At 36.5% G+C, this 15,135-nt stretch overlaps 1 long non-coding RNA gene across 1 annotated transcript in view; it reads left to right on the plus strand.

Annotated features, from left to right (window-relative positions):
• The first annotated feature begins 607 nt into the window (after positions 1 to 607).
• LOC141542963 (uncharacterized) overlaps positions 608 to 15,135 on the plus strand; it is a 33,549-nt gene continuing 19,021 nt past the window's right edge. Inside the window, exons 1-2 of the long non-coding RNA XR_012482285.1 lie at positions 608 to 687; positions 9,333 to 9,546. This is a non-coding gene — a long non-coding RNA (uncharacterized LOC141542963). The remainder of the gene's footprint in view (positions 688 to 9,332; positions 9,547 to 15,135) is intronic.

Consider the following 15,135-nt stretch of genomic DNA (forward strand, 5'->3'; position numbering starts at 1 on the left):
ACTGGGAGGAGCCCTGCCTGGGACTAGGGAACAGTGTGGAGGGAAAAGAAAGAGAATTTGTGTACAGAAAAGAAATGACTCTGCAATGCTGTGGTTAGATGGCAGAACAGAGATAGACAGCAGAGTCCCAGGACTCTGTGGGTTGGATCTTCAGTGTTGAGGGTGATCCTTTAGGCCAATCAATAAGGAATCTATGTTTTGGCAATCCAGTGATATCAAAAGCCTTATTGTTCTGTAAGTATGCCAGTGACTCCATTTCCTTCCCTGGGATCTGTCGGTACCAGTAAAGACCAAAGTGTCCAAAAAGAGGGACACAGGTCAGTGTCACTGTCTGGCTTGTTTTTGTAATAAGCTGTTTGGGGACCTGGATGATCCCAGAATTGGTAAATCCTGCATGAGAAAGAGATAGAAGCATTAAGTCAGAAAAAGGAACATCAATAACTGATAAGCGTAGGGTTTCCAGTGGCCTCAGATCTCACCTGCTCCCAGTAGAAAAATGGAAACCCAATGAAAGAACCTGATGTCCATGTCAGAGACAAAGCAAGAATGGACCATCTCACCAGCTCAGGGCTCTAGTTTCTGAAAGTAGAGATCTGTGATCAACAGCTTCAATGAGCATGATTTCTCTCTGATGTCATTATCTCTGTCACTTCTACTTCCAGAGAAGAGCAGTCTCTATGGAACAAGGTAGGGAAACTTCAATTCTTTTGTAAGCACAAATGGTATCAGTCTCTTGGCTCTGTGATTATATGAATACATTAAGAGTCTAAGCAATTCATCAAGGCTCAATTCATTCCATCTCTTTCAAGAGCCAGTTCAGTATTTATCATTGTGTAGATGTAGATTCTTCTTGATTTATTCTGTTTCTATTGTCTTTCTAAATCACTTTACATTTGTTATTGTTGTTATATATTTATTTATAGGATACAAAGCTTCAGGGCATCCCTTTAATAATTAAGTGAGGGAGAAGTTAGGAGTTCTAAACACAACTACTATAAAGAAAACTACAGAGATTAACTTCAGGAATCAGGGAGTAGTGTCTCAGTGAAATTTTAGACAAATGTCAAAAAAAAAAAGAATTTAAAGTGTTCATCTTTAAAGTGATTAATGGGAAAATGAAGAAGTAATTAAACTTAAGTTAATGAATAGGAAAATATCTAACTGTAATCAGAAAAAAATGTTAATTTAATGTGTTAAGATCTATAAAAATGAGAGCTAAATTAATTACATATGTTTATATTCTTAAAACTTATTCTACAAAAATTACTTTTTTAAATTTATTGCATCCAAGAAATATTTATTAAGTGATTGTTTTATCCAGCGCATTGGGAATACAATAATAAAATAAGACATAAGTTTTCAATTTAACCCAGTTGCATCCAACAAATATTTATTAAGTGACATTTCACCCAAAGCAATGCATATAAACAATAAAATAAGACACGTGCCTTCAAAGTTTTCATAATATAGTAATCTTTCCCCCCCCCCCTTTGGATAAGTTTTATTTTGCAAAAAAAAAAAAAAAAAAAAAAAAAAAAAGAAGTACTCAGAGATCCCAGGATATGATTTTCTAAGATATTTTGAAGAGATAATGATACTTCTCTTTCAAATACATTTTAGAAATGGATTTTTGTGAACATTGGTTAAAATACAGCAGGAGAGAGCTAAGTAACTATTAATGCCATCTGAGGGATTCAAAGAAAAATTAAGACACTCTGTCTTTATGGGGTTTATACTCTATTATTATACTCTATTAGGGCAAGTAACATGAGTAGAGATTTTATACACCATGATCTAATAAAGAATTGTATTTTTTGCTCTTGGAGTTTGAGTCTCTTTTGTAGGATCATTTATGGAACTGAAAGTTATTTCTGGGAGTAGGCCTAAGTTGGAATTATCAAAATAGTTATTAAGACAAGTAACTAATAGTGACTTTGTTCATCAAATGTCCAAGATTTGGCAAAGTCTCTTGTAAAATCTGCTTTTTGTGCAGAGATGATGTGCATTATCTCATTAGAGAAGTAATTTCTATAAATTTAGGAAAATTTGGAGAAAAGATAAGAGTTAACATCTTGGGTTTTGTTTTTAAGGTCTTTCTCTTTCCATCCTTTACTTCACTGGCAAGATAAAAATTGTTGCTTGATTGCTGATTCTGATAATTTGTCAAATATTTATTCTGTTACTTTAATTTGCGAACTTCTCTTAAGCCTCACATGATCTGTTTTTAAAATCAGCACTGCCACCCTCACAGGTCAGTGGTATGTGTGAAGCTTGGACGTGACCAGATCACTCTGACATTGAGATATGATTGCATTGTTGGGATCTTCTAAGATTTTCCTTCAATTGCCTTATAATTTCTTCCTTGTGAAGCTTTAGAAGCAGTTTCTTTTTTGAACTTCTTGGACTCATTCATTTTTTTCTATGTTCAATTTCACCAATTTTATTTTTTGATCATCAATTACTTTGCTGGACATAGCTTTGACATCCTGACAACTTTATACCATTGGCTCTTGATTTTGGAAGTGTTTGTTGCTCTCAACTTTAATTACCTCAAGATTTTTTGGCATTTGATCAATTTCCTCATTTATGCTTATTTCCCTTTGTCTTCATAAAATACAGTTTCTTGAATTTCCCTTGTGGTTTGTCTTTTGTGCTTCAATTTAAAATCATATTTCTTGTTTTCTCCTACAGTAAGAACATCCACTTATCCCATGGTAGCTAGATAGAATTTATGATTTGGAAGTCTTTAATGTTTAAATTTAACTGGTTTGTCATTGTTCAGTTATTTAAGTTTTGTCTGAGTCTTTGTGAAACATTTGCAGTTTTCTTGGAAAAAATAATGAAATGGTTTGCCATTTTCTTCTCCAGATCATTTTACAAATAAGGAAACTGAGACAAAGAATTAAGTGATTTGCCCAGGACCAGGCATCTAGTAAGTGCCTGAGGCCTAATTTGAACACAGTTCTTCCCAATTATAGGTATATACTGCACTACTTAACTGTTGTCATTAGCTAATTTAGTAAAGAATTCTTTTAGAGCAAACTTAGGGAGATAGCTCCTAACATAATTACTCTAAATAAACACATCTGGTTACCTTTGCCACTCTTTTTCTGCTTATACTTAAGAGCACTAGTAGAGGACCTTTCATGAGCAAACAAAATTAATAAAAAATTCTCAACTCCAAAAGACAATTTTAATTGTACTAAGAGAACTTGAAATGAGACTTTGTTACAAAGAGTTACTATGAGGAGAATCAATAATCTTCAAGCCATTGTCACCAAAATAAGAAAATAATCAGAAAAAAAATCCAGAAACTTTTGGATTTTCAAATTAAAGTTCTGGTATGCCTTATTGGATTGTAATTTTGCAAAGTAATTCATGGTAACCCATGAGAAATCATCTGATTACTTCTGCAATGATGACTTAGGTCCTGGGGCTCCCTCAGATCTTTTGAGTTGTCAATGAGAATTCCCAGAAAACAGTTCCCATTGTCATTTCCAAGCAACATATCCTGGAATTTGAGTCTATATTGAATCTTCAGGATAGAATATAATCCTTCAAGTCATTTAGCTGAGAATAGAATCAATCTGATCTCTATTGTTCAACAGATACTGTCTCCTCCCCTTTTCTTTGGCCTAACAGGGATAAAGATGTCTAGAAATGAAGGGTCACATTTCAGGACCACTGCCTATCCCTTCTCTGTGATCAGGTGCTTGAGAAATTCAGTGATCCCAAAACTCATAAGACCTGTAGAAGGAGAATCTGAGGAACATGGTTGTTAGGATTACAAGGTGAGAACTCAGGTTGTCTGGGCAATTCTCCAGCTCAGAATTCATACCTTTAGCTCCAGCCTTAGGGGGAGTTTACACCTTTGAAATTCTGAAAAGCAGTTTATACAACCTTTAAAAGGAGCAAGTTCATTGGTTGAAGTATTTTCTCACAAGCCCTGTTGAGTTCTCACTACAATCTCTGCTAAGATAAAAGAGGAGGTATTTTTTTTTACAACATTATCCCTTGTACTCCCTTCTGTTCCGAATTTTTCTCCTCCTTCCCTCTACTCCCTCCCCTAGATGACAGGCATTTCCATACATATTAAATATCTTATAATATATGCTTGGTACAATATGTATGTGCAGAAGCGAATTTTGTTGTTGTTGCAAAGGAAGAATTGTATTCGGAAGGTAAAAATAATCTGGGAAGAAAAACAAAAAACAAAAAACAAAATGCTAACAGTTTACACTCACTTCCCAGTGTTCCTTTTCTGGGTGTAGCTGATTCTGTCCATCATTGATCAATTGGAATTGGATTAGCTCTTCTCCATGTTGAAGATATCCACTTCCATCAGAATACATCTTCATACAGTATCATTGTTGAAGTGTATAATGATCTCCTAGTTCTGCTCGTTTCACTCAGCATCAGTTGATGTAAGTCACTCCAAGCCTTTCTGAAATCATCCTGCTGGTCATTTTTACAGAACAATAATATTCCATAACATTCATATACCATAATTTACCCAACCATTCTCCAGTTGATGGACATCCATTCATTTTCCAGTTTCTAGACACTACAAAAATGGCTGTCACAAACATTTTGGCACAAACAGGTCCCTTTCCCTTCTTTAGTATTTCCTTGGGATGCACTGCTGGATCAAAGGGTATGCACAGTTTGATAACTTTGGGGGCATAGTTTCAAATTGCTCTCCAGAATGGCTGGATTCTTTCACAACTCCATCAACAATGCATCAGTGTCCCAGTTTTCCCATATCCCCTCCAACATTTATCATTATTTGTTCCTGTCATATTAGCCAATCTGACAGGTGTGTAGTGGTATCTCAGAGTTGTCTTAATTTGCATTTCTCTGATCAGTAGTGATTTAGAACACTCTTTCATGAGTGGAAATAGTTTTAATTTCATCATCTGAAAATTGTTAATATCCTTTGACCATTTTTCAATTGGAGAATGGCTTGATTTTTTATAAATTTGAGTCAATTCTCTGTATATTTTGGAGATGAGGCCTTTATCAGAACCTTTAATTGTAAAAATGTTTTCCCAATTTGTTACTTCCCTTCTAATCTTGTTTGCATTAGTTTTGTTTGTGCAGAAACTTTTTAATTTGGTGTAATCAAAATTTTCTATTTTGTGATCAATAATGGTCTCTAGTTCTCCTTTGGACACAAATTCCTTCCTCCTCCACAAGTCTGAGAGGTAAACTATCCTATGTTCCTCAAGTTTATTTATGATCTCATTCTTTATGCCTAAATCTTGGACCCATTTTGATCTTATCTTAGTATGTGGTGTTAAATGTGGGTCCATGCCTAGTTTCTGCCATACTAATTTCCTGTTTTCCCAGCAGTTTTTGTCAAGTAATGAATTCTTATCCCAAAAGTTGGGATCTTTGGGTTTGTCAAACACTAGATTGCTATTTTTATTCACTATCTTGCCCTGTGAACCTAATCTATGCCACTGATCAACTAGTCTATTTCTTAGCCAATACCAAATGGTTTTGGTGACTGTTGCTTTATAATATAGTTCTAGATCAGGTACAGCTTGACCACCTACATTTAATTTTTTTTTTCATTACTTCCCTTGAAATTCTTGACCTTTTGTTGTTGCATATGAATTCTGGGATAATGTTGTAAAAAAAATTACCTATGCATATGTACTGTCAAAAAACATTATAATTATAAAATTAATTTAAAAAAGATTATATAATGAAAAAAAAGGATAAAAGAGGAGGGCAGGAGGGCAAGGAGTTAGTCTAGTCTGGGATTGAGTTGAGATGGCAGTCCCCAAGGACAACTAAGAGACGACCGGACCTTTACAATTCCGGACCTTTACACATGGTAAAGAAAAATAATACTTATATTTACCAAGTCCATGTTGGAGGTTTCCCAATGGTACAAAGCTCACCTGTATCCAAGAAGACATCCAGAAGAAGGATCTGCTACCTCATAAAGGCAGGAATAGTTAATCTAACCTTCATGATTACCTAATCTAAGACAATCATGATGAAGACCACCATCACCCCTTTTATAGGGAAGAAGCTAAATCCAAAGAAGAAAATTATGTTTGTCTTTATTACATAATTTGTAGGAGTATTTGAAACACACCTTTTCTAGCTCCAACCCAGTCTTCTGGGTAATCAATCTGCATCTCCTTAACTCCCATTGATTGTTCCTTTTCCATTTTCTATTTCCAAGAAAATACACATTCAATTCTTCTATATGACATCTCCTCAAATACTTAAAGATAGTTGTTGTATACGTCTGAAGTTTTCAGCTGATTCCCTCAACATAATTAGTGCCCCTTCTGCAATGACTTTCTGTTAATTTAGTTTGTCTCTCCTGGCCATATGTCCTTACATTCAAATATATCATTCTTGAATTTTTATCCCCAGCACTTAGTACAATGACTCTGACATGTGCTTAATGATTGATTGACAGGAAAATTGTATCAAATCCCAGAATTTGAGGAAATGCCAGTCCCAAAGACAGAATTAGGAGCAAGAATAGTAAGGAATCTCTTGCCTTTATTTGTTAACAAACAGTTCTGCCTAGGAGAATCTGCCTAACAAATATATATCTTTACTAAAGACTGAGTTTGTAGGAAGTAGACTTCAACTGAACTAAAATTGGTTTGGATTCTGCACTAGGGAGGAAGGCTTGACCAAGAAAAATGATTGTACAGTTTGACCCTTCAGAGTGTGTTAAGAACAAAAGTTATAAAATGTCCATCTTGAATAGTGTAGAGAAGACTATTTGGAAGCAAAGGGCTGATGATATTTCAGTTCCTTCTTTTATAATATAAGAAAGGTATACTAGATAGTTTCCCTCATTCCTTATAGCTCTAAATTGTATACAATCTGAAAAATGGAAATGTAAGAGTTTTGATGAAGTGAGACAATTCATTGAAAATATTTCACTGTCCTTATATGTAGAAAGAAACTAAAAAGTCATTGAAGGGATGGCCACCTCTCTTGTTTGAGCCAGGGAGTTGCCTCTATCTACTGTGTCCCATACCAGGAGACACTCAGTGGGGAGAGCCCTTTACTCTGACAGATTGCAGCAAGAGAAAATTCCTGCTTTCTTGAATATCATGTTTTCTGGAATCTGAGGTGAAGATATTTGAGGCTCTCAATCAAAACAAACTTTGTAATACTTGGTATTGATCCAAATAACAGTTATCATTGAAACTGCCCTGTTCTATTGCTCACAAATGGTCCTTATAATTCTATGTATAACCACTTTATTTTCCAGAATGGAAATTGCATTTCAGAGAGGCTAAAACAATTTCCTAAAGTCATATGGATAATAAGCATCACTTTTTATTTGAATCCCAATATTGATTCCTTGATCATAATTATCACTGTTGTTGTTGTTTAGTTAATTAGTTATGTTCAACTCTTCATGATTGTATTTGGAGTTTTCTTGGCAAAGATATTTGAATGATTTGTCATTTCCTTCTCCAGCTCATTTTACAGATGAGGAAACTGAGATAATAGAGTTAAGTGACCTTCCCAGAATCACAAAACTAGTAAGTTTCTGAAGCAGGTATGAACCCAGGAAAATGAATCTTTTTGACTCTGGGCCTACCCACTGCCACCACCTGATTATTAGCATTTAATTAACAGTTTAAGGTTTGCAAAGGATTTTACATATATTATCATATTTTATCTTAGGACAACTTTGGGACCTAGGTGCTATTATTATCCTCATTTTATGGATGAGGAAACTGAAGTGGACACAGATTAAGTAACTTGCCCAAGATGATATAACTAATAAGTATCTGAGGCAGGATTTGAGCAGTCTGTTTGATTTTGAGCTCATTATTCTTAAATACTCTATAACCTCTACTACCATACATCTTCTGAATATTGCTTTGATTCTAACAATTCTATGATTTTATGATTATGTGACTATGGTCCCAATTTATAAATGGGAAAACTGAAATTCAAATGGGTGAATTGATATACTCAAGATCCTATGAATAGTATGTGTTATGTAGGGAATATTCTCCAAATAATTCTTTCCCTAAGAGCTATAGCTGCTCCCTATGGAGCATTTTTATATTATATTACTAGATTTCATTATGCTAATGTACATAGGGAATTATAATTTTTATATTATTGATTCCATTATGCTAATGCACATATGAAATTATAATTTTTATAACTATAGTCATTCGCAAGAAATGAAAACTTTCCAGAAGAACAAGAGATAAAGCAGAAGCCAAACATCTAGGTGGAAGAACCACTCAGGGTTTGTTAGAGATGATTACATTAGGAATCTCTTTGGTTGTTGGGTTAAAGTCTCATTAGCTTTTGATGCTTTCTGTGACAATGGCTGGAGAGTATAAGTTGCTGTAGAACTCCTGTGAGGAAAAACAAAGGAGATAAAGGGATGCTTTGTTCTAGAGACCCCCACCATAAAAAGAAACTCTAAGTTTCTCAATGGCACTGAAAGCTAGGAGCCCAGTGACTGATGACAGAGTTATTGGTCCTTCCCACATCCCAAGATGGAAGAAGGAGTAGCACCTTTCTTCTATCACTGATATCATTTGAGTCAAACTCTGAATCTTGTTCCACCACATTCTTATCATCTACTCAGTGTGCCAGCCATGTTGACCAATTTCTTTCAGTCTCAGGAAAATGGAGATCAAACTAGTGATCATTAGAATTGTAGATTTGGGTTGATAATTCTTTTTTCCCCTAATTAATCAATAATTTTGTGGCCAAGTGGAAATGGCCCATATTCTTAATTCTTTCTTTCTTTTTTCTCAGATTTTAATAATATTTTAATAATATTTAATAATATTTTATTAAAATTAATATTTTAATAATATTTTTTCCAAATACATATAAAGATAGTTTTCAACATTCACCTTTGCAAAACCTTATGTTCCAAATTTTTCTCTCTCCTTCTTCTTGGTACCTCTCCTAGACAGTAGCATAACCTAGTTTAGATACCTACAATTTTTTCTTAATGATTTTTCCCCATCCATATAGACATGTTTTTTCTATTTCCTGAGTTGGTGAAGATTTGTACATAGACAGGTGTTAGTTTGCAGCACTGTGGTTAAGCTGCTGGCACAGAAATAAAGGGCTGAATCCTCTATTTCTACAGGTTGGATGTTCAGGCTACAAGGTAAGCCCCTGGGCCATTCAGTAAAGAATAAGGGCTTGGATATTCCTGAACTATGGATGACTTGTTTATCATCACGATATTCCAACAATGTCAACTTTTGTCCTGTGAGCCATTGATACCAGTACACATAATTATGTCCTTTCATTGGATCACATCTCAGAACCACCTTTTGTTTCCTCTCTTTGACCAGGCTTCTTGGGGTCTGAAAAACTCCAGCATCTGCAAAGCCTGTGGAGTAAGGAGACAGAGATCTAGAGGTCCAAAGGAGGAAAGTTTGAATCTAAGTCTGGCAAATCCAAGATAAGGATTTCCCACTTGTGCTCAAGACTCACCTTCCTTCAGGACACAAATGACCACCCAGCAGAAGAACTTGGTATCCATAATGGTGACAAGAAATGCATGAGGTATCTCCTGGCTTCTAGAATATAGTTATTATCTGAGGCTTCCTAGTCTCCTATTGGTTGTGTCTCTCTGTGATGTGATATTTCCCATAGACTCCCATACACATTTAGGTGTTTATATCTCACAGAGAAATGGAGGAGAGATACTTTCTCAACACATTTTAACACATTCTTCTCATGGTACACCCCTTTTCCTTTCTGTGCTAATAAATATTTTAGTGGCTTCCCAGGATCTAGGAAAATAAATTTTAAATTTCTGAACAAGTAGCTATCTGCCCCCAAATTTTGCCCTAACCTTCCTCTCCATCTCTACACCAGACTAACTTTCCTAATCTTTATTTCCTTATCCTTCTGTATATTCTTTATAAGTTTGTCTATAATATTTTACGTAGGAGGGAAAGGGCTTAACTAAGAAATACTTTATCAACACGGTTTTCCTTTTCTCTTCCCTAGCTTCATTTTTCAGAGAGAAATTACAATTCCATTCCCTTCATCTTCAATTCTTATCCTACTCCATCTTTTTAACTCTTTTATCCAAATGAGTTAAGTGGAAAGGCCCTTCTGTAACAGGAATAGGAACATGTAGGTCCTCACCCTACCAATATGTAGCTTATTCATGATCTTAGACATTTTGGTATCTTTGGAGGCTTCCATTTTTTCACATTTGCAAAAGGAACAGGTCACAATAGACAGATAATATTTAGAGTCCCATAAAGCTCTAAATTTATGATTCACTGATCTGGCAGGGCTCTTTTGTCTTTGAAATTCTATAGTTCTGAGAATCACAAACTCTGTCCTTTTATTTATTTGATCTGATATTAGATTCTGCTCCTCTCTTAGCACTTTTGCCCTTTCTTCATCTGCCTTCCCTGCTTGTTCAATCATTTTTCAGTCACCTTTGACTCTTCATGATGCCATTTAGAGTTTTCTTGGCAAAGATACTGGAGTGATTTGCCATTTCTTTCTCCAACTCATTTTACTGATAAAGAAACTGAGGCAAACAGGGGTAAGTGTCTGAGACCAGATTTGAACTCAAATTAGTTTTCCTGATTTCAAACCTGGCATTCTATTGTATAGCCTGGCTGCTCAGCTCAGATTCACAGCCATTCCTAATCACCATACTCATTCATATCAAAACTTAGAGTGACTTTATCAAGAGTCACTTTTGACTCAACACCTGCTTCTCTATTAATTATGCTCCATGTGCTTTCCATCCATGCTTTTAGGGACTAACTTAACTTCTTTCTGTAAAGGAAGTTACTGTAACCACAAACCAACTTGCATGGAGAAGACTCCTTACAAGCCAGTGTTGGTGGGCATAAATTAAGAGAGAGGTTTATGTCCCCACTAAAAATGCTTCTACAGCACTGTGTAAGCTGACTGAACAAAAGTATGTAGCTGAGTCTTCCAAACTCAGGGAACTGATATTAAGGTAACAGAAGTTAATGTTTGGCCGGGAGGCTTGGAAATTTTCAGAGACATCCTTTTCTTTGGTAACATCTGACAACTTAAAGTAACGGAGAAGTTGCTTTAGCTCCCGTCCTGGTTTCTGTTGGTACCAGTACATATCATCATAATTATGATCCTGATCACATTTCAATATTGCTACTTCTCCTCTGCCTTTGACCAGGTATCTTGGGGTTTGAAGAACACTGCAATCTGTCAAACCTGTGGTGGGAGGAGAGAGAAGCTTCAAGAGGAAAGCTAATATTACAACCAAAATAAAAAGTTTCAAAATCCATGACCTGTTCTTCTGGCCTGAGGACTCACCTGTTCCTAGGAGGCAAACCGTCAGCCAGCCTAAGAATCTACTTTCCATAGTGGTCTCAGGACAGGAGGGAGATATCTCTGAAGGCTAGAGCTCTGCTACATTGGGGTGGAGCATCTGTGGGATTAAGAGCTCTAGGGCTCCTCCTGTTCATCAGGTGTGGCTTGTTTGTGGAGAGAGACCTAAGATCTCTCTGAGAGAGGATAGTTCTCTCTCCCTAAAGGAGGGATTTGCCAACCACTCAGAACAAGGATGAGGTATCTTGAAGCCTTCCTTTGTGAACAGATCTGGCTGGTCTTTTTTCTTCAATAAGGTGGATTCCTGGCTTCTACACAAAGTATCCCTCATTCCTTCCCTCATTTCTTGCCTTTTCTCATTGATATGTAAGTTCTTTGAGGTCAGAGGCTGGTCTTTCTTTGCTTGTATTTATGCCACTTGTACACAGAGAGCACCTAATTAATATGTTTTTTCTTCTATCCTGAGATTCTTTTGAATTTTAGATTTGTGAACAAAGATTGTGAATATGGATAAGTTTATATCTGAATGAACCGTTTCTTTTTTTGTACAAATTTGTTATTGTTCAGTCATGCCCAACTCTTCATGACTCCATTCTTGATAAAGATATTAAAGTGGTTTGTCATTTCTTTCTCCAACTCATTTTATAGATGAGGGAGCTATTGATATCAAAATTTTTCTCTGTATCCCTTTTCTTTCGGCTCCCAGAGAGCCCTCCCTAATGACAAAAAATTTTCTTTTAAAAAGTAAAAGGAGGGCAGATAGGTTGTGCAGTGGATAGAGCACCAAACCTGAAGTCAGGAGGATCTGAGTTCAAATCTGGCCTCAGACACTTAACACTTCCTAGCTGGGCAAGTCACTTAACCTCAAATGCAGCAGGAAAAAAAAATAAGGAAAACAAAAGGAAAACAAAAAACAAAAAAGGAAAACAATTTAGTAAAACTGGACAATATACACACACAAATGTGGCATTATATGCAATGGTTTACCCCATCACTTCCCAAAAACACACTCTTGGACAAAGGATTAGATAGAGGCTACATACCTTTATTCTTTGCAATTTACAAAGATTCAGGTTTCTTGAAGAAATAACCTGCTTTAAAGTAATGGAGAAATCTTTGGGTCTGGTTAAGAGTTATGTCACTAAAATGATAATAGATTATCGGAGGCTGGTGGGGAAAGCCAGGAATAAAATACATTTTCTTGACTCCATGGGGGAAGAAAAGAGGTCGTATGGTTGAATAGCTAGAGAGACAGCTCTGGTAGTCAGGAATTACTGGGCTTAAGTTTAGCCTTTGACACAAGCTGTCTAGGTGGTCCTCCACCTCTTGATGTCCCCAAACAATTCACTAAGACTATGAAATGCTGGTCAGCAGCTAACAGGAATTGGCAGAAATTTTTCTCATTGGAAAGTTCCTATATCACAACAGAGGTCCTATAAAAAAAATTGGAGAAAGGAAGGATTGAAGAATGTTGCATACATGAAGTTTTAAAAGCAACACTGTAAAAATTCAAATACACAGAGTTAAGTTTAAAAAAAGAACACACATGGAAAGTCTTCTAGCTCAAGGTCATCATAAATAAAGTTTACCTAATCAAAGGGAGAGATGTTTGCCTTCATTCAAGGCAGAGAATATATTCTGCTACAAAGATTATTGAGCTTAGGAAACTTGTATTGACATTTAACTGTTTCTTAAGAGTTGAAGAAATCTGTGCCTAATACAACCAGGCTATGGTAATCAGGCTCAAACTGATTAAGAATCCAGTGTAGAGACTAGGGCCTTTCTACAAAATGACTCTTGTAGCTTCAGAAGGAAAATAGAATTGGAGCTCTAAACTATAAACAAGATACCTCCTCTCTCTTCCCCCATCAAAGCTCAGTTTTTTCCATTTACTGTTGTTTTTTTTTCCCCTTGCTACCTACAAATGAGATCATGTCTCCTCTATCCTTTGGAGGAAAAAAATCTGACTCTCTCTCTCTCTCTCTCTCTCTCTCTCTCTCTCTCTCTCTCTCTCTCTCTCTCTCTCTCTCTCTCTCTCTCTCTCTCTCTCTCGCAGCCACAGACCTGCCCTGGAGATGGGTTGAGCTTCTTAAAAGCCACAAATAATGTCCCTGAGAATAGAGTCTGGTTGTTAGAGATGCATAAGGTTTATAACAAGAGAACATGTGACTCTGTAGTACTGTGAGCCCCAGAGCTTACTCTGCCACTGGAACAGAGATAGATAGCTGAGTCCCTCAAACTTGCAGATGAGATATCAAGATAACAAAGGGAAGTACTTGGTCGACTGCCTTGGAAGTTGTCTGGAGTGCTGTTTATCCGTGCCATGTATTTGTTATGAAAGAAAAGTATCATTTTTGGTTCTTGCCCTATTTCTTGATGGTACCAGTACATATTGTCTTCTTCCTCATCCTGCTCACATCTCAGTATCACAGGCTGCTTGACCTCTGTAACCAGGTATCTGGGGGTTTGGGCAACTTTGCCATTTGTGAAATCTGTGATGGAAGGAGACAGAAGTTAGAAAACCATGAGGAAAAACTTCCAAACTGGGTCCTGGCAAGTACAGGTCAGGTCTTTTCTCTCTTTGACCCAGACTCACCTACTCTGAGGAGACAAACAGCCACACAGCAGAAAAGACTGGAGCCCATGGTTGGATCAGAGCTGCAATTGGGATTTACCTATCTAGGCTATGGTCTGACATTTGGCATTTCATGTATGAAGGCTGGGGCACTCAGACTCTCTTATCCCCACTGGATGGTTTCTAGAGAGAGTCAATTCTAGCAATGATGTCACTGGCCTTGTTAATCTCCCCTCCCCAAACTGCACCCATCTAAGCAATACTTGGAAATGTACTCCATATCATTCTCTTCCTAGAGAGCAGCATGGAGCTAAACTGGTCTTTACAGCTCCTGATGCATAATAATAGCTTAATTAAATGATTGTTGACTAGGTAATTAATCTATAAACATTTATTAAGTGCTACTATGTTTCAGGCACTGTAATAATCTCTGTGGATACAAAAAGAGGCAAAAGACAATTCTCACCTTCAAAAGAGAAACAGCATAAACAAAGAGATACAAACTAGCTTTATACAGGATGAAAAGAAAATAATGAAGAGAGGGAAAATCACTATATTCAAGAGGGATTGGAAAAGGCTTCCTATAAAAGATGAGATTTTAGTTGGGAATTAAAGGACTCCAAATTAAAGGACCTGAGTTCTATTCAGTGGAAGAAGGGTCTCATTTCTTAATAGCTAATAGGATAACTCTATCTGCCTGCATCATGTCACACACAGATATATCTGTATTAATATGACTCTTTCATTTTATCTCTTCAATGTCTTTGTTCATCTTTTTTGCTCAAGGCTTACACAATTTCCTGAGCTCAATACCTTGTCTTATACTGTTTAGTAGCTCATCATAGATTCCATTTTAGCCCCATCTAGAATGTGGCCAATCAGATCTTCTTATCATCTCCCCTCTCACTCAGATATCCATATAGATTCCATGAATACCCTAATCATCCATGACTGAAGTCGAGAAGTGCTCGTGCTCGCAGGGATAAATCACCAAAGTTAGCCTCCAGAACCAGATATTTGTCTGTTTTCCCCTTCACTCTCCAAAGATCATCTTCTTCCTCTTTTTCAAAATCCTCTGTATTCTAAAGGCAAATGAGCCTCAACTCTCTGTCGGTCCTAGCTCCATCACTACCCAGCTGCTTCTCCTTCCCACCATTCACTTTATCTACCACAAAGAATTCTTTGCTGTCCTATGTCAGCCCCTTTTTCAGTAGTGGGTGGGCAGAAGACAG

This window comes from Sminthopsis crassicaudata, chromosome 5 (assembly GCF_048593235.1).
Source record: "Sminthopsis crassicaudata isolate SCR6 chromosome 5, ASM4859323v1, whole genome shotgun sequence".
Classification (NCBI taxonomy): Eukaryota; Metazoa; Chordata; class Mammalia; order Dasyuromorphia; family Dasyuridae; genus Sminthopsis; species Sminthopsis crassicaudata.